At 43.2% G+C, this 25,631-nt stretch overlaps 1 long non-coding RNA gene across 1 annotated transcript; it reads right to left on the reverse strand.

Moving 5' to 3' along the window:
* Positions 1 to 1,619: 1,619 nt before the first annotated feature.
* Positions 1,620 to 4,391, reverse strand: LOC124695915. The gene is made up of 4 exons (XR_007000604.1): positions 3,852 to 4,391; positions 2,923 to 3,094; positions 2,454 to 2,584; positions 1,620 to 2,254 (listed from the first exon to the last, which is right to left on the reverse strand). It is a non-coding gene; the product is annotated as an uncharacterized LOC124695915 (long non-coding RNA).
* Between the last annotated feature and the right edge of the window lie 21,240 nt (positions 4,392 to 25,631).

Raw genomic sequence — 25,631 nt, forward strand, 5'->3', positions numbered from 1 at the left:
GAGAGGCTATCGCTCCCAGAGCGGCTGCCACTGCCATATCCACCACCAAAGCCCCGCCCACCATTCTTTTTTTGTGATCCTCCCAGCCTAGATGTATCATCATCAGAGAACTTCTTTTTTGTTGGTTTGTATTTTAGCCAACTCCCATACTGTTGTTGTTCTCCTTTCTTCAGAATTATTGCACAGGATTTGTCCACATGACCAATAAGACCGCACGTCTAGCAGAATGCTGGCAAGAATTCATATTCAAATGGACACCACCGATCCTTCTGATCATCATCTACGTGCACCATCAGCCCCCTCAATAGCGGTCTTCTAATGTCTAGCTTGACTTTCACCCGCAGTACCTTGCCTTTAGCCATGCCATCCTCACCGAGCTCAACTTCTTCAAAATCCCCAATGCTGTCACCAATTGTTTTACCTGTCTCCCCGTCCAGCTTCCCCAGCGGCAGGTTTGCGACACGAACCCATATAGGAATGTGGCTGAAGTTGTACTCATCTGGGGCTTTCGCAGCATCAAAATCTTCCATAACTAGAGCCTCCCCATCAAACATCCATGGACCTTCTTCAAGCGCTTTCCTCTTCCCTGAAGCTTGGCGAAAAGTAAACAGAAAGATGTTCTCTCCTAGGTCCTTGCAGGCCACACCTCGCAAGGGACACCAGATCTTCCCCACTGAACTCGCTATTGCATCTGCAATTGCTGGCTTCTCCGAGAGCAGTTTCCCCACAGCCTGGGGCTCGAGGACCCCTTGATTGTCATCCCTCTTCCCTCTAAGCCTGACTCCTTTCTTTTCCGCCTCCGACAGATTCAGCTTCTTCAGTAGACCCGCGACCTTCTCCATCTTGCCAACGGACACAGAGCAGGGAGCAAACACTCAGCTATGTTGGTGTATTACGACCGCGGACCCTAGCAATCCGTGGAAGGCCGTATGGTGGTGGGTTACAGAGAGGGATCTGGAATGGGGATTGGAAAAGAAATTTCCCGCCGCTCAAGCACCACGGGCCTTAGCAGGGGAGGACAGAGGTGGGAATACCAGATCAGGCCTGGGCAATGGCGCCCTCCACGGGATCAGGACTAGGACGAGGCCGGAGCAGGGGCTATGGTCGAAACCCACACTCGCCGACGAGCCGCCAGACCGGGGACAAAGCCGTCACCTAAGGGACGGACCCGCTTCTCTCTCAACTTGCGATCATACCAGCACTAAAGCACCGGATCCCATCAACTTGCTTAGATTTGGCCCACTAGGATATCATCCTTATATGTGGACGGGGATTCAGAACAGCAAGTCACTACGTACCTGGCCCCCTCCCATCCGGCGTTCACTGGCCATCCAATGGCTGAAACAAAGCAAAGGCAAAGCTACTGCTGTTTGCTCGAATCTAAACCAACACCGAAGCTACAGACTGCAGTTTTGACTATTCTAGAATGCAGTATTCAGTATTTTAGATAGTTTTCAGTCTCAACATTCTGACAAACACTTATGTATAATTTAAACGAGTCAATGATGTAAAACTGAAATAAGGAATAAGCAAATCTGAACCAAATCTTAGTCGAAGCAAAAAAAAAAATGGTTAGTGATATACTCCCTCCGTTCAAAAATATAAGAGGTTCTGGGATTTTTCCGACCAGGTGAAAACGTGCGAAAAGACATCTCTACCCCTGTCTAACATTGTTCCCGATCCGAGCTTCGTCTTCATGGATCTCGATCCAGATCCCAGCGTCCTCGTCCTCCGCGGCTCCGCCCCCAACGCCCCAGCCATCACCTCCGTCACCTGCAGGATCCATCCGCGCGCGAGCCTCAAGCCAGCTGAACTGAATCCATCTGACGGACGCGCCTCAAACCAGCAGAACCGAATCGATCCAAGCGAGCGTCAAGCCAGCTGAATCCAATCCATCTGCGCGCCGCCGCCGGAATCCATCGGCAAACCTCACGGAGGCCGGCCGTAAGCCCCCAACAGAAGCGCCATGCCGGCCGCCACGCATGCTCAGCACCCACCGAGCAGAGCACCATACCGCCGGCAACGCCCAGGACCATAGCTAGCACCTCCACGCTCGGGGCACTTCCAGGCTTCTCGCTGGCCGCTCCGGCACAGCTCGCCGGCAACATCGTCTTCTCGCCAGCAGCACTGTCTCATCTCCTTGGCAAGCTCTGTCTCAGCTCGCTGGCAGTTCCGCCTGTTCCCAAGGTTGTTGAGCCGCGAACCTGTCGCGCCACAAGAAAAATGGTGCTTCCAGATCTTGATTTTAGTCAACCTGAAGAACAAGAGGAAGTCAATAATCCACCTACACTGCTTCCAAATCTTAATACTCCTTGTGCTTGCTTAGTTTGTGATGCAGTATTGTTAAAAAGTGTAATAAATATCTGCACATTTCATGTTTGTAAGTAAATTATGCACTGAATATTGACAACAGTTCAAGAATAAGGGAGGAACATGGTTGTTAGCAAACCAACCTGTCAAGTGCTTCGACAGTTCGACCTTCTTGAAGTCATATCCAAGGAGGGCATGATTAGCTTTGGCAGAGCATCCTGTTGCTCTTTTATCTCCATTAGCCAAATCTTCACAGCCTTATATCATAAACAACCTGTGTGTAACAGATACACCAAAGTTAGCAATTGGCAGTAGCAATCCACAGTACCTCTCATCCTCCACAAAGGCCAATTGTCCACAGATTTTTTTTACTGTCCACATTACTAAGCCATAATAGCAAAGGAGGAAAATAATCTGATGTTGTATGTACTAAATCTCACAGATGTTGATGATCAAACAATCAGACATCTCTAGCTAGGTGCTATATCAAAGATAACAAATATTCTACTCCATGTGACCGTGATGTCAAGCTAGGCAACAATTTCTGATGATCTTTTTCCCTACAGAAATTGAAATTTGGAGTTACTTGATCCATACAGAAAACACATGTACCTGGGTGGCTTCATGTCAATGCACACTTCATGAATTTTTGCTGTCATTACAGCTTGGACAAGTCAAGAAAAAGAATAGCAAAAATTCTAAATTTCCGCTATCATTCTTGAAGGGCTTGTCCCGTCAGCACCACCTCTCTGCACAACAGCTCTATAATAGCACCTCTTTGCAGCTGCAAATACAGACAAAGATATCATTTTACTGTTCAATAATAAAGTTTCAGTGTTGCATAAAATAACTCATGCACAAGTTCAGAATAAATTTTCAGAGTTCTACACATCTCTGACCGAGGACTCCTGCATATACATATCTCCTTTTCAGAGAAAGAAAAGGGGAGTATGTGAGAAGTAAAAGAAATACTCCAGCAAAGGAGTACTTGAGCAACTGTAATTGAGCAAGCACTAGAAGCAACTGTTCTACACATTCAATTCCTACTTCCAGCAAGACTAGATAGTTCGAAATAGGGAGTTCTGTATGAACAGATCTGTTAACGATACATACAACACATATAACTGAAGAAGTGAGGATATAACAGTGTAGTATAATCTGGGTGCTTACATATGCTAAAATATCTGTTCATTCAAGTGCAAAAAAGGACATTTGGTACTACACTAACACCACTAATCCTCACTAGCTATAGCTACTCCCACTACTCCGGTTTTCCTTTAATGAAAATTGTGTGCCTTAATTAGAGTGTGGACTACTTGTGGCATAGATAGTTGGTACTCCTCTTAACAAAGCAAGATAGTGACCACTGACCAGTAATGTTGCAATTTCATATATTATCTACCATTTTCAGTTGCAAATTCATGTAACACATGCAGAGTTGTATGAATAAGCATCAGTATACTGGCAGTACAAGCAACAGTATGTGTCAAATAAACAGGAGTAAGCAATTTCTATCATTTGGCTAGGATAGAAAGGAGTACCTTACTGAGAAGACAAATAATCCATATCAGCCTGTAAGTATTGAGCCGTGTTGCTGCAGATATCGAAAAGATACAACAACTAGAAGGCCCTGATCTGCGTGATGCTGATCGTGTTCTCCCCTTCCATGAGCAGGTACCACTTGATGGGGAACTCGAAGCTTCACCACATGCCGTGGTCGCCGTGCAGCGCGATGGCGCTGCCGTTGCCGAACTTGGGCGTGTTGAAGACTCCCTCAGACCCCTTTCTCGTCGCCCCGTTCACCTCCACCTGCAGCCTGGACATTTGCGCCGCCTCCAGGGCGATACGTAGCGTGTAGGTGCCGTCGGGGAGCAGATCAAGCAACGCCACCCACGGATCTGTGACCAGCGGCAAAAAATCCGGCCTTTGACCTCGCCCTCTCGCTGCCGCATGCGACGGGAGGGAAGGACAATAAGCGGCGGCGCCGGCGAGTGGGAGTAGAAGAGAAGGTGCGCGGAGGAAGCATGGAGGCGCCGGCAGGAGCGAGAGAGAAGAGCAGCGTCTCGGCATGGGGCAGCGACGCGAGGCGCCGGCGAGGTCCAGCGAGTGAGAGCTAGAGGGAGAGGGTGGAGCGGTCGCGTCGCGTCGTGAGGGAGGGGTAAAAAGGGAAACTCCGGAAATCTCGTAGCGTGGAAAAACTTGGCCGCCAGTTCTTAAACGTCATACATTTCTGAACGGAGGGAGTATACAGTACAGTGCAGGATATCATACATTTTGAATGTTACGAACGCCCGCACATATACCTTCCGCGAAGGACTTGTCCCAATTTCATTTCATTTCCCCGTCTGAGGAAAAAAGGTCTCATTTCCCCGATGGGCCGAAAGAACCGCAAACCCCTCGCAAACCCTACCCCTCTCCCCCAGGCCGCCGGCGCCGGCGCCGGCGATGTCGCCGCTATGCGCGCCGACTGGGACAAGGCCCTCACGCACCTCCAGCGCGGCAACCAGGCCAAGGCGCTGCGGCTCATCAGGGAGGCCCTCGCGCGCCACGGCCAGGGGTCGCCGCTCCTGCTCCGCGCGCTCGGCACCGTGCACTCCCGCGCCGCCGCCGTCACCAACGACCCCTCCGTCCGCGCGCGCCACCACCGGGACGCGCTCCAGGCCGCGCGCCGCGCCGTGGAGCTCGCTCCGGACTCCCTCGAGCTCGCCCACTTCCGCGCCCTGCTGCTCTACGAAGCCGCCTCCGATGGCCGCGCCTACGACGAGGTAATAACCGAGAGCGACCGCGGGCTCAGTATCAAGGTGCCCTCAGACCCGGCACCCCACTCCCTCTGCCTCCCCGCCGCCGACCTCGACTACCTCCGCGCCGAGCTCCGCACCCTGATCCAGAAGGCCAACCTGGCGTCCATATCCTTGTGGGTCAAGACTCTACGCCGCCCAGGGGATGGCAAGGTCTGGGACTTTTTCCCCATGCCTGATGACTCCGTGGAGCTCCACCCCCTCCCTGCAGCGCCAGTCCCGCGCTGGGCCAACGAGATCAAGAAGGCTACAAAGACGCCCGAGGAGCGCCGCAAGGAGGTCGAGGTGCAGCTGGCTGCGATGAGGCTGGTGGAACAGCAGCAGCTGCTGCTGCAGGCCAGTGCTGCCTCCTCCTCACCACCACAGTCAGAGGGAGATGAAGATGAGCCCCCGTGCTCATCACCTCAGTGTGATGTGGGACTGTGGCGTGCTTGATCTGCTCGTTTCTTCTGAACCTGAATTTGCTTAGGGACTAGGCAAAATGCCATCCCTTTCATTCGCTGATCGTCTGTGCTACTTGTAGTTGGTACCTACCTGTCCATTTCGTACTGCTTAGCTAACTGAGCATCAGAACAATGCATTAATATATTTAAGTAACTCTAATCTAGTCTATATGCATGTGTTCGTCAGCTTGCTAGTTACAATTTGACAGAGCTTTCATCCCTATCTAACTTGCTATCCAGGTGGAACGTTCTTTATGTACTTGTTCATTGTTATTGTGTAGGCCTTTTGAGTAACTTCCATGCCAATCATGTCAATCAGAATACAGAGCAGCACTTCTAAAGAGTCAATGATGTGTTACTGCTTACTATAGGGTTATTGGGGATTGTGTATTGGCCCCAACAACGACTATCTAGTTTGCTTTGTTGTATCCATTGCTTGTTTATCTTTTTTCCTGAAAATGTACTTTCAAAAGATTGTATGTGGCGGCACTGGGGTTGTCTATGACTTGTGCGACGGAGATCACAGCATCATTCATCTATTGATGTCTGCAATGATGCTGTCCACACCCACGCCGATGGCCACTGTACCACAATTTTGAATGCAACTTTGTGAGTGGCTTTCCCTTGGAAGTGATGTAGCCAGAGTTGACTAGCATCTTTAGAATTGCCTTGCATTAGAGGTATATAGCCTGACAACATTGCCATATGATTTTTTCTCTGATATACTTGTCCATTTCTTGTGATAATTCTTCAAGTGATTTGAGATCGTGGTTACAGTTTCTTGCTCTTGAGAGGGTTTTTTTTCTGCCTTAAAATATGTGTGTATTTAACTATCTATATATTTGCCTAAGTAAGCTAACATTAAGTTTGTGTTCAATTGCTTGCAATCAGATTTTGTAACACGTTGCTTGCTATATAAATCCATTTAAATATTGATCTGTCAGGTTTGATATGTTAGTTTCTTTGTGTATGTCAGAGTTTTGGAACTGTCAAGCATCCTAAATACTGCTACATTGCTTGCATTCCTACTAAATTGCCTTAAGTATTTTTTAGTTGCTTTTTAGTTTCATATGGCTGTTTATGTGTCAAAGTATGTGTGCCACAACTGTCAACTTTCCTACTCAAAGTTACCAGCTATGTAGCTTAGTAGTGCTACCAACTCGCCTGATGGTATCTAGTTGTCTGTAAGGTTTTATTGGGCTTTGTTTCTTCCGTGTGAAGGTAAGTTTGCTTGAACTGTGCGTTTGCCCATTTTATACCTACGTTGCTACCAACTTGCCTAATGTTATAGTTTCTACTTGTCTGTTGGGTTTCACTGAGTTATTTTTGTGTGGAGATATCGTAGTAAGAGTGATGGAACTGAGAAGTTGCTCATTAGATGAGGGATAGTAAAGTGAAGGTTTTGGACACCAGAAAACAATAGCTCTACATTGGCTTATTTTAGGACAGGGTGTTTCTGCACCCGGGTGCATATGCACCCTTTATTTGAAATGCATATTAAACATATTTCCAAATGTTAAAAAAATAAAAACAAAAATGCCTCGTGTATACCTTGACATGTTACATGTTCAAAAAGTTGTTTCAGCAAAAACCAATATGTTTTGTGCCCTGTACTAAAAAGACAAATTTTTGGTGTTAAAATAGTCTATTTCTCGAGGTATTATTTGTCTTTTTTACACATGGTACAAAAATTGTTGGTTTTACGTGAAACTTTATGTGTACACATAGAACATGTCCCTCTACATGCTAAATTTTTTTCCTAAATTTTTTTACTTTTTGAAATATGCCCATGATCAGTTTTGGTTTTCCGCTTATTTTAGTGCTAAGTTGCTTATTATGGATTTTGTATACTTCCTCCATCCTCAAAAAGCTGCTCAATCTTTTCTAGATACGGATGTATCTATAACTAGTACCATTTCTTGCTCCTCGTTGTTTTTCCGTGTCACGTTTCTGCCTGGAATATTAAGTTGCCAAGTTTCTACTAATGTTATGCCTAACATTTTTTATAATTTGTACCATTGTTCCTGCTATGTATCTAAGATTTTACTTGTTATTCGCTCCTGGAGGCTGTGAAATTGACTACAAAATTGTAGTTTATGTTTTATCTTTTAATATTGAGGTGGTTTGGGAGGCAGGATTTTGTATTAGACTATTTGGACCGCATCCAGAAATTCACCTACTGTAGTGGTACTAACTTGACTAACAACATTCTCAAGTTGCCTACAAAATTTGTATGTCAGCACATGCATACGTGCATATAGTATTATGTGAATGGTTAATATTATTTGTAACACTCTTGCTCATAAACCCCTGGGATGTGCACGTATTCACATAATACTATATGCACGTATGCATGTGCTGACATACAATTAGGAGGTCACCCTCCAAGGGTAACAAGCTAATGGTCCCTTACTCGAACTAATTGTAACGGAGGGCTCAAAATTATGCAAGGATACAAAGGAAGAACACCAAGAAAAGTGCTCAAATCCTTCTCTCTCAAATCCCACCAAAGCAACAAATGCTATGGAGAAACTAAAGAGGATGAACAATGGTGGGGGTCAATCAATGACTCCAAGATCTAGATCCAAGGGTTTCCTCTCACTTAGAGGATGATTTGTTTGGTGGAGATTTTAAATCTAGATCTCCTCTTCCAAAGCCATTGAGAAGATGCATAGGAGGGAAGGGAGAGGAATCAAACTCAAGAGGGTCAACAATGGTGGCTAAAAACATGCCCAAGAACCCTAGAAAACAGTTAGGGAAGAAGCCCCTTTTATAGGAGAAGCAAATATGACCATTTGGGGGAAACCCGATCAAAGTCGGCGCTAGGGCTGGTGAAACCAGCCCCCACACTGGCCTACCCGGTCCCCAGCCCGATGCACCGGCTCCCACTGCGGAATGCCCATCGGAACCACACTGAAGAACATCAAAAAGCTATTGCATAGTCGCTGGTGATCTTGATGCCAATAATCAAAATATATCTTTATCTTCATGGCATCCACACTTGAATCCAATACATGGAGTACAAGAAATACCTATGAAATATTCCTTCGTATAAACTCAATGAAAACATTAGTCCATAAGGATTGTCATTAATTACCAAAAACACGCATAGAGATAATGTACCCTTACAACTACATAGGGTCCTGACGACTAGCTTATCTCCATTTTTCTTTATAACAAGCAGTCAAATGTATAACATGTCCCAAAGGTTACAACTTACAACACAAGAAAATGAAAAACACATGATAATGCATTAAGGACACACGCCACACACCGACGAAAGATATGTGACATTTCACGCTATGATCCACATGTCATATCGAGCAACTTCATGGCCATTTTATGATTCACCACGTGTCATCGTCGTTGACCATCCTTTGACATGTTGTCAACTAGCCTAAGACCGTCTACTATTCACAGAACCACTATGCATGCAAATCATAAGCCTCTTGTTGTCCTAGTAGGAACCTAGAGGAAGAAGAGATCATCAGGGTTGTGGATGTTGATAAAGCGTGAGCTATGGGCAAACCCTAGAGAAAAGCACACTATGGATGAGTCGGAGATGATCTCGAGCTTAGGAAACAACTCCCAACATGAAGTCGAGCCTCGACGTTGTGACCATTCAAGACTAGCCACATCAAAATACCACCAAGTGGACCTCCAATTGGAGTTTGAAAGGGAAGCGAGGAGACCCTGAGAGAACCCTTCTTGCTATAATTCGTCTCAACGAGGTGAATGAGAAAAAACAAAACCACTACTATTACAAACAATCCCCATATCCCGTGGATCTTTTTTACGACAACACATGTCGTATTCATCTGCAAAAGTTTTTTAGCAGGTGGATGAATATTCCCGGCGGCAAACAAGACCGACACACATAATTTCTCCGTGGTAGATCCCATGTCGGTGAAAAAAATACGCCGTGGTAGGTGGCTGATGCATGTAAGATGCATACATGAACTTTGTCCTTTATCATATTGAATTCCCACATATTTACAACATATATGCTGATATTTTCGCCCATCGTCGATCGTTCAATTCACTTGATTTTTTCTCCCACCGACATATTTTGACCTAAAAATCACTATATATGGTCTCGAACAGTTCTCGGGAGGAGAGCGCTGCAGAAGACAGAAATACGAAAACAGAGGCTGCAACAGCGAAGATCGGAAGAGGAAACTCCACCAGAGGGATCTCCACCTTGTCCAACGTCTTCATCATCATCGCCATGATCAAGGGGGAGTAGTCCGCCTCTGGACTACGGGTTTGTGACAGTATCTTGATCTATTTCTCTAATGTTCTTCATAGTTCTTAGTGCCATATGAGCTACTCTACATGATTATTGCCATATTTGTAATACCTATGTGGTGGATCCTTATTCTATGATATTGTGCTATGAGATCTGATCATATTATATGGAAGATGTATTGATAGATGCATATTATGTACCCGTTCTTAAGTATTTGTTGTGATCCAACTTATATGCAAGAGCGTGTGATGATGTATGTATTAGAAGGAGTAGCATGGTTTTAGTGATTGAATAGTGACAATAAATTCATGATCTATCATGGTTTTGCCTTTTATTTTGCTACCTCACTAGGGATAAAGTGAATGCATGTGCTATGTTTGTCACGTAATAAAAATGATGATCTTATTTGTTCAAGGTAGCATATTTGATATTCAAACACCATGTCAAAGTACTTATGTCTATGCTCTGTTAATTCTTAATACAAGATTGCATGGAGTTTTCCCTTTCTTGTAGGATATAAGAGAGATGTGTTGCATCATCTCTATGTTAGCACGTGATGCACATATAAATACTTATCTTTCACATATTATTATTTTACATCTTCATATCTCATTGATGAATTGCTATTGTCCACTATAACTTAAAAGAGAGAACAGTCAAGTGAACTCAGGAACACCGGTCCACTTTTTTATCATAAGAAACACATTTATATTACATTTATCTTGTTTTATATTTGATGCACTATTTTAATCTGAAAATACAAAAATATCTATTTTTCTTATTTACATCCAAAACACCAAAAATAATCAACCATTTTACTGTTTTTACTTAGTTATTTTTATTCTATGTAGTTTTACCAGAAACTCAATTCGGATCACGAGTGCGTATGATCTCTCTACCATAAAAAGATATTACCAAGTTTTAACAAATTTTGACATTTTTTCCATGTACATCTCCATAATATAGTGTGTTTGTCAAGTTTCACGAAAAAAATGATATTTTTTGTAGTCTAAGTGAAAAAGAGAAAATTTATCTTGTGACAAGTCTTTGTTTTAGCACCGAAATTTGTCCTTTTTACACACGCTGCACGAAAATTTGATTTTTCATGAACGACTTTGTGAGCGCGTAGCACATGAAGATGTACGTGCCAAATTTTTATTTTTTTAATATTTCATAATGTGTTTAACATGCATTTCAAAATAAACGAAGCATACGCGTGAAACCTTGTACTTGACAACCACACGATGGATTGGGGGCACAAGACTTTATTTTACTTTGCAGGATTGAAGAAGAAAAGAGGGCGAGTCAACTCTTTGCTCAGTTCTCCGAGAGTTCGATATAAACCCTCGAGTCACTTTTGTGGAGAAAATTGCTTCTAAACCACACACTCCGCACAGTCTCAACGTTTCGATTTTGCTGGTGTTGTAAGCGCCAACAGTGGCAAACAAGCCCGACACCTAGTAATGTTGCGGATCAAGACATGTTACGGATGGTTGGAGATTGTTGATGTGGGCCTAGTGTAACATGTGCCACATGCTAATGGTATGCAAGAGATGCACTACAAAGCACGCAAAATTACAAATGCGATGCCTGTTGTTGAGTCCATAAATTGCCTTTTTCTAGACATAACAACTATATTGTGTTTTCATTTATGGTTTAGGCCTTTCGCAACAAACGAATTGTTTCACACACACAAATGTCTTTTGTGGCATATTTCAGTAGCTGGACCCCATGGGTTACATAAGTATCATTTAACTTCTTCAAACGCTTACTCTCTCCCCTTATTCGGTAACGACAGGTGGAACATTTCACCGGGTTTATCAGTTTGCATTGTTTCATGGCAAAATGATGCATGGAATTTTCGATGTTGCAACATCAAACTTAGCCTCTCCAAAAGAACATCACAATGAAACACATAGAGGAAGTAAAGGTGCATTAATGCATTGGGAATAAAGTCTTATGTGTGCTCAAGAAAATACCAATGATGTGCGAGTGAGGCAGAATATATGCTAGTTGGAGAAATATCCGTGCCTCTCTCCTCCCGCCACACTAGTGATGGCGGAGTCCGTGATCACTAATATTGCACCTTCTAACTTAAGGAAGGAGCTAGTGGCATGGCTCCCCATAACGGAGAGTCTTCTTAACTCTAGAAAAAGCTCAAAATTTACCCTATATGCCTAGTTTAAGTTCAATCATATTTAATTAGGTGCCTACGTGTGAAATTTCTGGCTTAATGATACGTCCAATTTGCATCACTATTTTATATCATAATTTGCTGTTATTCATTGATATATTTCATATTCGGAGATAATACTTATGTTATTTCATCTATTTTGCATGTTTCATGATTATTGGAGGATTGCGCACCGGAGTCAGGATTCTGCTGGAAAAAGCGCCGTCAGAATGCAATATTTCAGAACATCAACAGTTGACGGAAATTATATGAAAAATCCTATTTTTCCAGAAAACGAAGGGAGCCAGAAGGGGGAGCCGAGGGGACCCGAGGTGGGCCCACCCCATAGGCCGGCGCGGCCCAAGGCCTGGCCGCGCCGCCCTGTGAGGAGGGGGCCCATAGCCCCCTCTCGCATCCTTTTCTTCGCGTACGCCTTCGTCCCGAAAACCTAAGCTAGAGGGGTACATCGCGAAGAGCCACAGCCGCCTCTGCGGGGCGGAGAACACCAGAGAGAAAAGAGCTCTCCGGCAGGCTGAAATCCGCCGGGGAAATTCCCTCCCGGAGGGGGAAATCGACGCCATCGTCACCGTCATCGAGCTGAACATCATCTCCATCACCATCATCATCAGCTTCATCATCATCACCGCCGTCTCCACCGCTGCACGCCATCACCGCTGTAACAATTTGGGTTTGATCTTGATTGTTTGATAGGGGAAACTCTCCCGGTGTTGATTTCTACTTGTTATTGATGCTATTGAGTGAAACCATTGAACCAAGGTTTATGTTCAGATTGTTATTCATCATCATATCACCTCTGATCATGTTCATATGATGTGTCGTGAGTAGTTCGTTTAGTTCTTGAGGACATGGGTGAAGTCTAAATGTTAGTAGTGAAGTATGGTTGAGTAATATTCAATGTTATGATATTTAAGTTGTGGTGTTATTCTTCTAGTGGTGTCGTGTGAATGTCGACTACACGACACTTCACCTTTATGGGCCTAGGGGAATGCCTTTTGGTTTATGTAATGCTCCTGCTACTTTTCAAAGATGCATATCTGCTATTTTTCATGGCTTTTGTGAGAGTATTGTAGAGGTATTCATGGACGATTTTTCCATCTATGGAAATTCTTTTGATAATTGCTTGCGGAACCTTGATAAAGTTTTGCAGAGATGTGAAGAAACTAACCTTGTTCTTAATTGGGAGAAATGCCACTTTATGGTTAATGAAGGAATTGTATTGGGACATAAAATTTCCGAGAGAGGTATTGAAGTTGATAGAGCTAAAGTTGAAGCCATTGAGAAGATGCCCTATCCTAGGGATGTTAAAGGTATTCGTAGTGTTCTTGGTCATGCTGGGTTTTATAGGAGGTTTATTAAAGACTTCTCCAAGATTTCAAATCCTCTTACTAATCTTCTTCAAAAAAATGTACCTTTTGTTTTTGATGATGATTGTAAGGAAGCTTTTGAAACTCTAAAGAAAGCCTTAACAAGCTGCCCCTATAGTTGAACCTCCCGATTGGAACTTACCATTTGAAATTGTGTGTGATGCTAGTGATTTTGCTTGTAGGCGCTGTTCTTGGACAGCGAGTAGATAAAAACTGAATGTTATTCATTATGCTAGTAAAACTCTTGATGCTGCTCAAAGAAATTATGCTACTACTGAAAAAGAATTGTTAGCTGTAGTCTTTGCTTGTGATAAGTTTAGATCTTATATCGTTGATTCAAAAGTTACTATTCATACTGATCATGGTGCAATTAGATATCTTATGACAAAGAAAGATGCTAAGCCAAGACTTATTAGATGGGTACTTCTTTTGCAAGAATTTGATCTGCATATTATAGATAGGAAAGGTGCTGATAATCCCGTTGCTGATAATTTGTCTAGATTGGAAAATATTGCTTATGATCCTGTTCCTGTTAATGATAGTTTTCCAAATGAACAATTGGCTGTAATAAAGGTGAGCTCGCGAGACAGTCCTTGGTATGCTTGATTATGCTAACTTTATTGTTTCCAAGTACTTGCCTCCAACCTTTTCAGCTCGGTGATGGCGTGTATTTCACACGTTCGTTGGGCAACCCCAAGAGGAAGGTATGATGCGCACAGCAGCAAGTTTTCCCTCGAAAAGAAACCAAGGTTTATCGAACCAGGAGGAGCCAAGAAGCACGTTGAAGGTTGATGGCGGCGGGATGTAGTGCGGCGCAACACCGAGGATTCCGGCGCCAACGTGGAACCCGCACAACACAACCAAAGTACTTTGCCCCAACGAAACGAGTGAGGTTGTCAATCTCATCGGCTTGCTGTAACAAAGGATTAACCGTATTGTGTGGAAGATGATTGTTTGCGAGAGAAAATAGTAAAAACAAGTATTGCAGACAGATTTGTATTTCGAGTATTAAAGAATGGACCGGGGTCCACAGTTCACTAGAGGTGTCTCTCCCATAAGATAAAAGCATGTTGGGTGAACAAATTACAGTCGGGCAATTGACAAATAGAGAGGGCATAACAATGCACATACATGACATGATAAGTATAGTGAGATTTAATTGGGCATTACGACAAAGTACATAGACCGCCATCCAATCGCATCTATGCCTAAAAAGTCCACCTTCGAGGTTATCGTCCGAACCCCTTCCGGTATTAAGTTGCAAAGCAACGAGACAATTGCATTAAGTATGGTGCGTAATGTAATCAACAACTACATCCTCGGACATAGCGCCAATGTTTTATCCCTAGTGGCAACGAGCACAACACAACCTTAGAACTTTCGTCACTCGTCCCGGGTGTCAATGCGGGCATGAACCCACTATCGAGCATAAATACTCCCTCTTGGAGTTAAAAGCAAAAACTTGGCCGAGCCTCTACTAATAACGGAGAGCATGCAAGATCATAAACAACACATATGTAATAACTTGATAATTAACATGACATGGTATTCTCTATCCATCGGATCCCGACAAACACAACATATAGAATTACGGATAGATGATCTTGATCATGTTAGGCAGCTCACAAGATCCAACAATGAAGCACAATGAGGAGAATACAACCATCTAGCTACCGCTATGGACCCATAGTCCAGGGGTGAACTACTCACTCATCACTCCGGAGGCGACCATGGCGGTGTAGAGTCCTCCGGGAGATGAATCCCCTCTCCGGCAGGGTGCCGGAGGAGATCTCCGAATCCCCCGAGATGGGATCGGCGGCGGCGGCGTCTCGGTAAGGTTTTCCGTATCGTGGTTTTTCGCATCGGGGTTTCGCGACGAAGGCTTTAAGTAGGCGGAAGGGCGAGTCGGGGGCCCGACGAGGGGCCCACACCACGGGCGGCGCGGGCCCCCCTTGGCCGCGCCGCCATGTGGTTTGGCCACCTCGTGGCCCCACTTCGTATGCTCTTCGGTCTTCCGGAAGGTTCGTGGCGAAATAGGCACCCGGGTCTTCGTTTCGTCCAATTCCGAGAATATTTCGTTACTAGGATTTACGAAACCAAAAACAGCGAGAAAATAGGAGCGGCACTTCGGCATCTTGTTAATAGGTTAGTTCCGGAAAATGCACGAATATGACATAAAGTGTGCATAAAACATGTAGGTATCATCAATAATATGGCATAGAACATAAGAAATTATCGATACGTCGGAGACGTATCAAGCATCCCCAAGCTTAGTTACGCTCGTCCCGAGCAGGTAAAACGATAACAAAGATAATTTCTGAAGTGATATGCCATCATAACCTTGATCATACTATTTGTAAACATATGTAGTGGATGCAGCGATCAAAACAATGGTAATGACATGAGTAAACAAGTGAATCATAAAGCAAAGACTTTTCATGAATAGTACTTCAAGACAAGTATTAATAAGTCTTGCATAAGAGTTAACTCATAAAGCAATAAATCAAAGTAAAGGTATTGAAGCAACACAAAGGAAGATTAAGTTTCAGCGGTTGCTTTCAACTTGTAACATGTATATCTCATGGATAATTGTCAACATAGAGTAATATAACAAGTACAATATGCAAGTATGTAGGAATCAATGCACAGTTCACACAAGTGTTTGCTTCTTGAGGTGGAGAGAAATAGGTGAACTGACTCAACATAAAAGTAAAGAGAAAGGTCCTTCAAAGAGGAAAGCATCGATTGCTATATTTGTGCTAGAGCTTTTATTTTGAAAACATGAAACAATTTTGTCGACGGTAGTAATAAAGCATATGAGTTATGTACATTATATCTTACAAGTTGCAAGCCTCATGCATAGTATACTAATAGTGCCCCCACCTTGTCCTAATTAACTTGGACTACCGGATCTTTGCAATGCACATGTTTTAACCAAGTGTCACAATGGGGTACCTCCATGCCGCCTGTACAAAGGTCTAAGGAGAAAGCTCGCATTTTGGATTTCTCGCTTTTGATTATTCTCAACTTAGACATCCATACCGGGACAACATGGACAACAGATAATGGACTCCTCTTTAATGCATAAGCATGTGGCAACAATTATTATTCTCATATGAGATTGAGGATATATGTCCAAAACTGAAACTTCCACCATGAATCATGGTTTTAGTTAGCGGCCCAAAGTTCTTCTCTAACAATATGCATGCTCCAACCATAAAGGTGGTAGATCTCTCTTACTTCAGACAAGACGGACATGCATAGAAACTCACATGATATTCAACAAAGAATAGTTGATGGCGTCCCCGAAGCATGGTTATCGCACAACAAGCAACTTAATAAGAGATAAAATGCATAAGTACATATTCAATACCACAATAGTTTTTAAGCTATTTGTCCCATGAGCTATATATTGCAAAGGTGAATGATGGAATTTTAAAGGTAGCACTCAAGCAATTTACTTTGGAATGGCGGATAAATACCATGTAGTAGGTAGGTATGGTGGACACAAATGGCATAGTGGTTGGCTCAAGTATTTGGGATGCATGAGAAGTATTCCCTCTCGATACAAGGTTTAGGCTAGCAAGGTTATTTGAAACAAACACAAGGATGAACGGTACAGACAAAACTCACATAAAAGACATATGGTAAACATTATAGGACTCCATACCGTCTTCCTTGTTGTTCAAAACTCAATACTAGATGTTATCTAGACTCTAGAGAAACCAAATATGCAAACCAAATTAGCAAGCTCTAAGTATTTCTTCATTAATGGGTGCAAAGTATATGATGCAAGAGCTTAAACATGAGAACAAAAATTGCCAAGTATCAAATTATCCAAGACATTTTAAAGTTACTACATGTAGCATTTTCCAATTCCAACCATATAACAATTTAACGAAGAAGAAACTTCGCCATGAATACTATGAGTAGAGCCTAAGGACATACTTGTCCATATGCTACAGCGGAGCGTGTCTCTCTCCCACAAAGTGAATGCTACGATCCATTTTATTCAAACAAAACAAAAACAAAAACAAACCGACGCTCCAAGCAAAGTACATAAGATGTGACGGAATAAAAATATAGTTTCGGGGAGGAACCCGATAATTTGTCGATGAAGAAGGGGATGCCTTGGGCATCCCCAAGCTTAGACGCTTGAGTCTTCTTATAATATGCAGGGTGAACCACCGGGGCATCCCCAAGCTTAGAGCTTTCACTCTCCTTGATCATGTTGCATCATACTCCTCTCTTGATCCTTGAAAACTTCCTCCACACCAAACTCGAAACAACTCATTAGAGAGTTAGTGCATAATAAAAATTCACATGTTCAGAGGTGAAACAATCATTCTTAACACTTCCGGACATTGCATAAAGCTACTGGACATTAATGGATCAAAGAAATTCATCCAACATAGCAAAAGAGGCAATGCAAAATAAAAGACAGAATCTGTCAAAACAGAACGATCCGTAAAGATGGATTTTATTAGGCCACCGGACTTGCTCAAACGAAAATTCTCAAATTGAATGAAAGTTGCGTACATATCTGAGGATCATGCTCGTAAATTGGCTTAATTTTCTGAGCTACCTACAGGGAGATAGACCCATATTCGTGACAGACAAAGAAATGCTGGAACTGCGCAGTAATCCAAATCTAGTACTTACTTTACTATCAAAGACTTTACTTGGCACAACAAAACATAAAACTAAGATAAGGAGAGGTTGCTACAGTAGTAAACAACTTCCAAGACTCAAATATAAAACAAAAATACTGTAGTAAAAATATGGGTTGTCTCCCATCAGCGCTTTTCTTTAACGCCTTTCAGCTAGGCGCAGAAAGTGTATCTCAAATATTATCAAAGGGTGGTGCACCTACAGCGGGGTTTGGAGTTTTCTCAACCATGCATAGTATATTGGATACATAAGTTTCAGCGTCTCCCTTCTCATTAGTCTTGGGCTTGCTACTCTCATCGAACAAATTTTCAGGAACAAGCCAAGCATAGTTATTTTCTAGTGCATCATTTATAGCTAGGAGTTTACATGGTATTGGTGCTTTGATCTCCCCACCATCATTAGTATTTTTAGTGTACCTTATTCTATCCATATCCATTTTTTCAAGGAGACTAACAAAATTAGTATGAGAACCAAGCATATTAAATTTAGCAAAGACCTTTCTAGCCTCTCTTGCTAGACCACCAAATTCTCTAAGAAGGGTTTCTAAAACAAAATCTTTCTTTTCCCCATCTTCCAAATCACCAAGTGTAAGAAACATGTGTTGGATTATAGGATTGAGATTAACAAATTTAGTTTCCAACATGCGAACTAAAGCAATGGCAGACAATTTCATAAGTGGGAGCAAGTTCTACCAAGTGTCTATCTTTAAAATCTTCAGTGGTACTGACAGGAGTGAAAAATTCTTCTATATTGTTTCTCCCAATTATAGACCCTTGTCCTACCGGTATGTTCTTTGTGGTAAAATTAAAAGGAAACATGATGAATCAAGTAAAGTAAATGCAAGTAAACTAATTTTTTTGTGTTTTTGATATAGAGTGCAAGACAGTAAATAAAGTAAAACTAGCAACTAATTTTTTTTTTGTGTTTTGATATATAAGTGCAGCAAACAAAGTAGTAAATAAAATAAAGCAAGACAAAAACAAAGTAAAGAGATTGAGAAGTGGAGACTCCCCTTGCAGCGTGTCTTGATCTCCCCGGCAACGGCGCCAGAAATATGCTTGATGGCGTGTATTTCACACGTTCGTTGGGCAACCCCAAGAGGAAGGTATGATGCGCACAGCAGCAAGTTTTCCCCCAGAAAGAAACCAAGGTTTATCGAACCAGGAGGAGCCAAGAAGCACGTTGAAGGTTGATGGCGGCGGGATGTAGTGCGGCGCAACACCAGGGATTCCGGCGCCAACGTGGAACCTACACAACACAACCAAAGTACTTTGCCCCAACGAAACAGAGTGAGGTTGTCAATCTCACCGGCTTGTCTGTAACAAAGGATTAACCGTATTGTGTGGAAGATGATTGTTTGCGAGAGAAAATAGTAAAAACAAGTATTGCAGCAGATTTGTATTTCAGTATTAAAGAATGGACCGGGGTCCACAGTTCACTAGAGGTGTCTCTCCCATAAGATAAAAGCATGTTGGGTGAACAAATTACAGTCGGGCAATTGACAAATAGAGAGGGCATAACAATGCACATACATGACATGATAAGTATAGTGAGATTTAATTGGGCATTACGACAAAGTACATAGACCGCCATCCAACTGCATCTATGCCTAAAAAGTCCACCTTCGGGTTATCGTCCGAACCCCTTCCAGTATTAAGTTGCAAAGCAACAGACAATTGCATTAAGTATGGTGCGTAATGTAATCAACAACTACATCCTCGGACATAGCGCCAATGTTTTATCCCTAGTGGCAACAGCATAACACAACCTTAGAACTTTCTGTCACTGTCCCAAGTGTCAATGCAGGCATGAACCCACTATCGAGCATAAATACACCCTCTTGGAGTTAAAAGCAAAAACTTGGCCAGAGCCTCTACTAATAACGGAGAGCATGCAAGATCATAAACAACACATATGTAATAACTTGATAATTAACATGACATGGTATTCTCTATCCATCGGATCCCGACAAACACAACATATAGAATTACGGATAGATGATCTTGATCATGTTAGGCAGCTCACAAGATCCAACAATGAAGCACAATGAGGAGAATACAACCATCTAGCTACTGCTATGGACCCATAGTCCGAGGGTGAACTACTCACTCATCACTCCGGAGGCGACCATGGCGGTGTAGAGTCCTCCGGGAGATGAATCCCCTCTCCGGCGGGGTGCCGGAGGAGATCTCCAGAATCCCCCGAGATGGGATCGGCGGCGGCGGCGTCTCAGTAAGGTTTTCCGTATCGTGGTTTTTCGCATCAGGGGTTTCGCGATGAAGGCTTTAAGTAGGCGGAAGGGCAGAGTCGGGGGCCTGACGAGGGGCCCACACCACAGGGCGGCGCGGGCCCCCCCTTGGCCGCGCCGCCATGTGGTTTGGCCACCTCGTGGCCCCACTTCGTATGCTCTTCGGTCTTCCGGAAGGTTCGTGGCGAAATAGGCACCCGGGTCTTCGTTTCGTCCAATTCCGAGAATATTTCGTTACTAGGATTTCGAAACCAAAAACAGCGAGAAAACGAGAACCGGCACTTCGGCATCTTGTTAATAGGTTAGTTCCGAGAAAATGCACGAATATGACATAAAGTGTGCATAAAACATGTAGGTATCATCAATAATGTAGCATGGAACATAAGAAATTATCGATACGTCGGAGACGTATCACTCAAAGAAAGGAGGAAATTCTTTTATGACTTGAGGCATTATTTTTGGGATGACCCACACTTATATAAAGAAGGAGTGGATGGTATTCTGCGAAGATGTGTTCCCGAATATGAGCAACAAGAGATATTGAGTAAATGTCATGGTAGTGTTTATGGAGGACATCACGCCGGAGATAGAACCGCGCAAAAGGTTCTACAATCAGGTTTTTATTGGCCAACTCTCTTCAAAGATGCAAGGAAGTTTATTTTATCTTGTGATGAATGTCAAAGGGTTGGTAATATCTCCGGACGCAATGAAATGCCTATGAATTATACTCTTGTTATTGAACCGTTTGATTGTTGGGGATTTGACTTCATGGGACCTTTTCCCTCTTCGGAAGGTAACACTCATATACTTGTTGCTGTTGATTATGTTACTAAATGGGTGGAAGCCATACCTACAAAAAGTGCTTATGGTGAGACCTCTTTAAGAATGCTTTTAGACATTATTTTTCCTAGATTTGGAGTTCCTAGATATATTATGACAGATGGAGGTTCTCATTTTATTCATGGTGGTTTTAGAAAAACTCTTGCTAAATATGGTATTAATCATAGAATTGCTTCCGCTTATCATCTTCAAACTAGTGGGCAAGTAGAACTATCAAATAGAGAAATTAAATCTATCTTGCAAAAGACTGTTAATAAAACTAGAAAGAATTGGGCTAGTAAATTGAAGGAAGCACTTTGGGCTTATAGAACCGCTTATAAAAACCCCATGGGAATGTCACCTTATAAAATGGTTTATGGAAAAGCTTGTCATTTACCTTTAGAACTAGAGCATAAAGCTTATTGGGTCAGTTAGAGAACTAAATAAAGATCCTAAACTAGCCGGTAATAAGAGGTTGCTGCAATTAAGTTCTCTAGATGAATGGAGAAGTGAAGCTTATGAAAATGCTAAACTCTTTAAAGAGAAAGTTAAGAAATGGCATGATAGAAGGATTATCAAAAGAGAGTTTAATATTGGGGATAAAGTCCTATTGTATCGGTCTCGTCTCAGATTCTTTGCAGGGAAATTACTCTCGAAATGGGAAGGACCATATATTGTTGAGGAGGTGTATCGTTCAGGAGCAATTAAAATTAGTTCTCTCCAAGGCAATGCCACACAAGTGGTGAATGGACAAAGACTCAATCATTATATCTCAGGTGATTCATATAATGTAGATGTTGATGTTATTCGAGTGGAAACACCAGAGACTTTCATCAAAGGTCAAATTGACAGTCCGCCAGAACTCGACTTTGAATAGGTAACAGTACAGGTAATAAAAAGTTCGCGATTTACTTTCCGAATAATGTTTTTGCTGTTTTTGGAAAATATGAAAAATTACGAGATCGAAACGGAGTGGAGGAGACGCACGAGGGCGTGCCCCCTTAAGCCGGCGCGGCCAGGCCTTGGCCCACGCCGCCCTATGAGCTGGCCGCCTCGTCGCCCCTTTCCGACTCCGGTTCGACCTGGTACTTTCCTTGTGACATAAAAATTCCTGCTATATAATCCTCCGGACCCCTGGAGGTCCGTATATCGTTTTCTCGACGTGTTTTGTTTCGAGCTGTTTCTGCCAGGATTTGCTTCGGATCTAGAGGTATCATGTCTTCGTCAGAAACTCCGAAGGACAGCTCCTGCAAGGACTTTGACAACTTGTACATGAACGAGCTGAGGATGCATCCCAAGGAGTTGCTGCTCGTTGATGGGGAGCTGCAGATCAAAGATGTCCAGGATCCTAAAGGAGAAGGAAGCTTGGAAGACAGGATGGAGAAGCTAGAACAAGAGGTCTTCAACTACAAGAAGATGGCTGAGCGTGAGGTGGATATCTTCCACAAGATTGTGTCTGAACTCATTCGTCGAACACGAGAAGGAAACCGCAAAGCTATGGGGTGACATCCTCTCACTTCACGACCCACCAACAAACTCCAAGCTCAACTCTATGACGTCCGTAATCGAACTCGTGAGTATGGAAACAGGTTTAAACACATAAGCCATGCTGCTAGTTTCAGGATTCCCGAGACCAAGATGTCGTTTGTTGATGGAGAGCCTCTCCCTTGGAAGTCTGATGATGGGAATTCATCACCACCATCGCCAAAGGAGTAATTCATCATCGGTATTGGCATCCCCTTGGTTTGTTCCAAGCTTGGGGGAGTGCCGCGGTATCACATCATCACTACCTTTTACTTTTTACTATCAAGTAGTGTCATATCATGAGTAGGGAAGTTATCATATAAGATGGGTTGCGGTGTGGAAGTATCTCTCCTTTAGTTGGTTGTCTATGTATCCCTTGGTGTGAGTTATCGTTATGAAATATTAATGAGAAGTCTTATCATTTACATATTGCACACCTTATTTTAGTTTGCAATTTCTATTCTATGATTGATCTTGATTTTAGTATTGGTACCACTTTGGGAGCACTGAGTAAATCTATTTGGTTTTGGCAAACTTAGCATTGGTCAATAGCAACAACACCTTGAGGTTTAAGTAGAAAAGAGAAATATATATAATTGTTTCATAGTCTTCCTTTATTGTTAGCTCATAGCTTATTATTCTGAAGTTAAAATTGTTTGTGCTTATAAGAAAGATGCATGATTGTTTCTATCACATGTATATTCGTTTGTTTCCCTCAACTTTTGTGCTTGCTAATTAACCTTGCTAGCCAAAGACCTGTACTGAGAGGGAATGCTTCTCGTGCATCCAAACCCTTAAACCAAACCTATGCCATCAGTGTCCACCATAACTACCTACTATGTGGTATTTCCCTACCACTCCAAGTAAATACTTCATGTGCTACCTTTAAACAATTCAAAATTTATCATCTCTTATTTGTGTCAATGTTTTATGGCTCATGAGGAAGTATGTGGTGTTTTATCTTTCAATCTTGTTGGGCAACTTTCACCAATGGACTAGTGGCTTCATCCACTTATCCAATAATTTTGCAAAAAGAGCTGGCAGTGGGGTTCCCAGCCCCGATTAATTAACTCTCATGATACTACAAATAGACACTTCTCCATGGTATGTGATTGTTGGACGGCACCCGAGGATTCGGTTAGCCATGGCTTGAGAAAGCAAAGGTTGGGAGGAGTGTCATCTAAATAAAACTAAAATAAAAAGGCACTCCTTCATGGTATGAGATTGTTGGCAGGCACCCGAGGATTCGGTTAGCCATGGTTTGTGAAAGTAAGGTTGGAAGGGGTTGATACGTCTCCGACGTATCGATAATTTCTTATGTTCTATGCCACATTATTGATGTTATCTACATGTTTTATGCACACTTTATGTCATATTCGTGCATTTTCTGGAACTAACCTATTAACAAGATGCCGAAGTGCCGATTCTTGTTTTCTGCTGTTTTTGGTTTCGTAAATCCTAGTAAGGAAATATTCTCGGAATTGGACGAAATCAAAGCCCGGGGCCTATTTTCTCACGAAGCTTTCGAAGTCCGAAGGAGAGACGAAGAGGGGCCACGGAGGGGCCACACCATAGGGCGGCGCGGCCCCCCTTGGCCGCGCGGCCCCGTGGTGTGGGGCCCCCGTGCCGCCTCTTGACCTGCCCTTCCGCCTATAAAAATTCTCCGTGACGAAACCCCCGGTACAGAGAGCCACGATACGGAAAACCTTGCGAGACGCCGCCGCCGCCGATCCCATCTCGGGGGATCCAGGAGATCGCCTCCGGCACCCTGCCGGAGAGGGGAATCATCTCCCGGAGGACTCTACGCCGCCATGGTCGCCTCCGGAGTGATGAGTGAGTAATTCACCCCTGGACTATGGGTCCATAGCAGTAGCTAGATGGTTGTCTTCTCCTCATTGTGCTTCATTGTTGGATCTTGTGAGCTGCCTAACATGATCAAGATCATCTATCCGTAATTCTATATGTTGTGTTTGTCGGGATCCGATGGATAGAGAATACCATGTCATGTTAATTATCAAGTTATTATACATGTGTTGTTTATGATCTTGCATGCTCTCCGTTTCTAGTAGAGGCTCGGCCAAGTTTTTACTTTTAACTCCAAGAGGGAGTACTTATGCTCGATAGTGGGTTCATGCCTGCATTGACACATGGGACGATGTGATGAAGGTTCTAAGGTTGTGTTGTCTTGTTGCCACTAGGGATAAAACATTGGCGCTATGTGCGAGGATGTAGTTGCTGATTACATTACGCACCATACTTAATGCAATTGTCCGTTGTTTAGCAACTTAATACCGGAGGGGTTCGGATGATAACTCGAAGGTGGACTTTTTAGGCATAGATGCGGTTGGATGGCGGTCTATGTACTTTGTCGTAATGCCCAATTAAATCTCACTATACTTATCATGTCATGTATGTGCATTGTTATGCCCTCTCTATTTGTCAATTGCCCGACTGTAATTTGTTCACCCAACATGCTTTTATCTTATGGGAGAGACACCTCTAGTGAACTGTGGACCCCGGTCCATTCTTTAATACTCGAAATACAAATCTGTCTGCAATACTTGTTTTTACTATTTTCTCTGCAAACAATCATCTTCCACACAATACGGTTAATCCTTTGTTACAGCAAGCCGGTGATATTGACAACCTCACTTGTTTCGTTGGGGCAAAGTACTTTGGTTGTGTTGTGCGGGTTCCACGTTGGCGCCGGAATCTCCGGTGTTGCGCCGCACTACATCCCGCCGCCATCAACCTTCAACGTGCTTCTTGGCTCCTCCTGGTTCGATAAACCTTGGTTTCTTTTCGAGGGAAAACTTGCTGCTGTGCGCATCATACCTTCCTCTTGGGGTTGCCCAACGAACGTGTGAAATACACGCCATCAAGCTCTTTTTCTGGCGCCGTTGCCGGGGAGATCAAGACACGCTGCAAGGGGAGTCTCCACTTCTCAATCTCTTTACTTTGTTTTTGTCTTGCTTTATTTTACTTACTACTTTGTTTGCTGCACTTATATC

Source organism: Lolium rigidum, chromosome 3 (assembly GCF_022539505.1).
Source record: "Lolium rigidum isolate FL_2022 chromosome 3, APGP_CSIRO_Lrig_0.1, whole genome shotgun sequence".
Lineage (NCBI taxonomy): Eukaryota > Viridiplantae > Streptophyta > Magnoliopsida > Poales > Poaceae > Lolium > Lolium rigidum.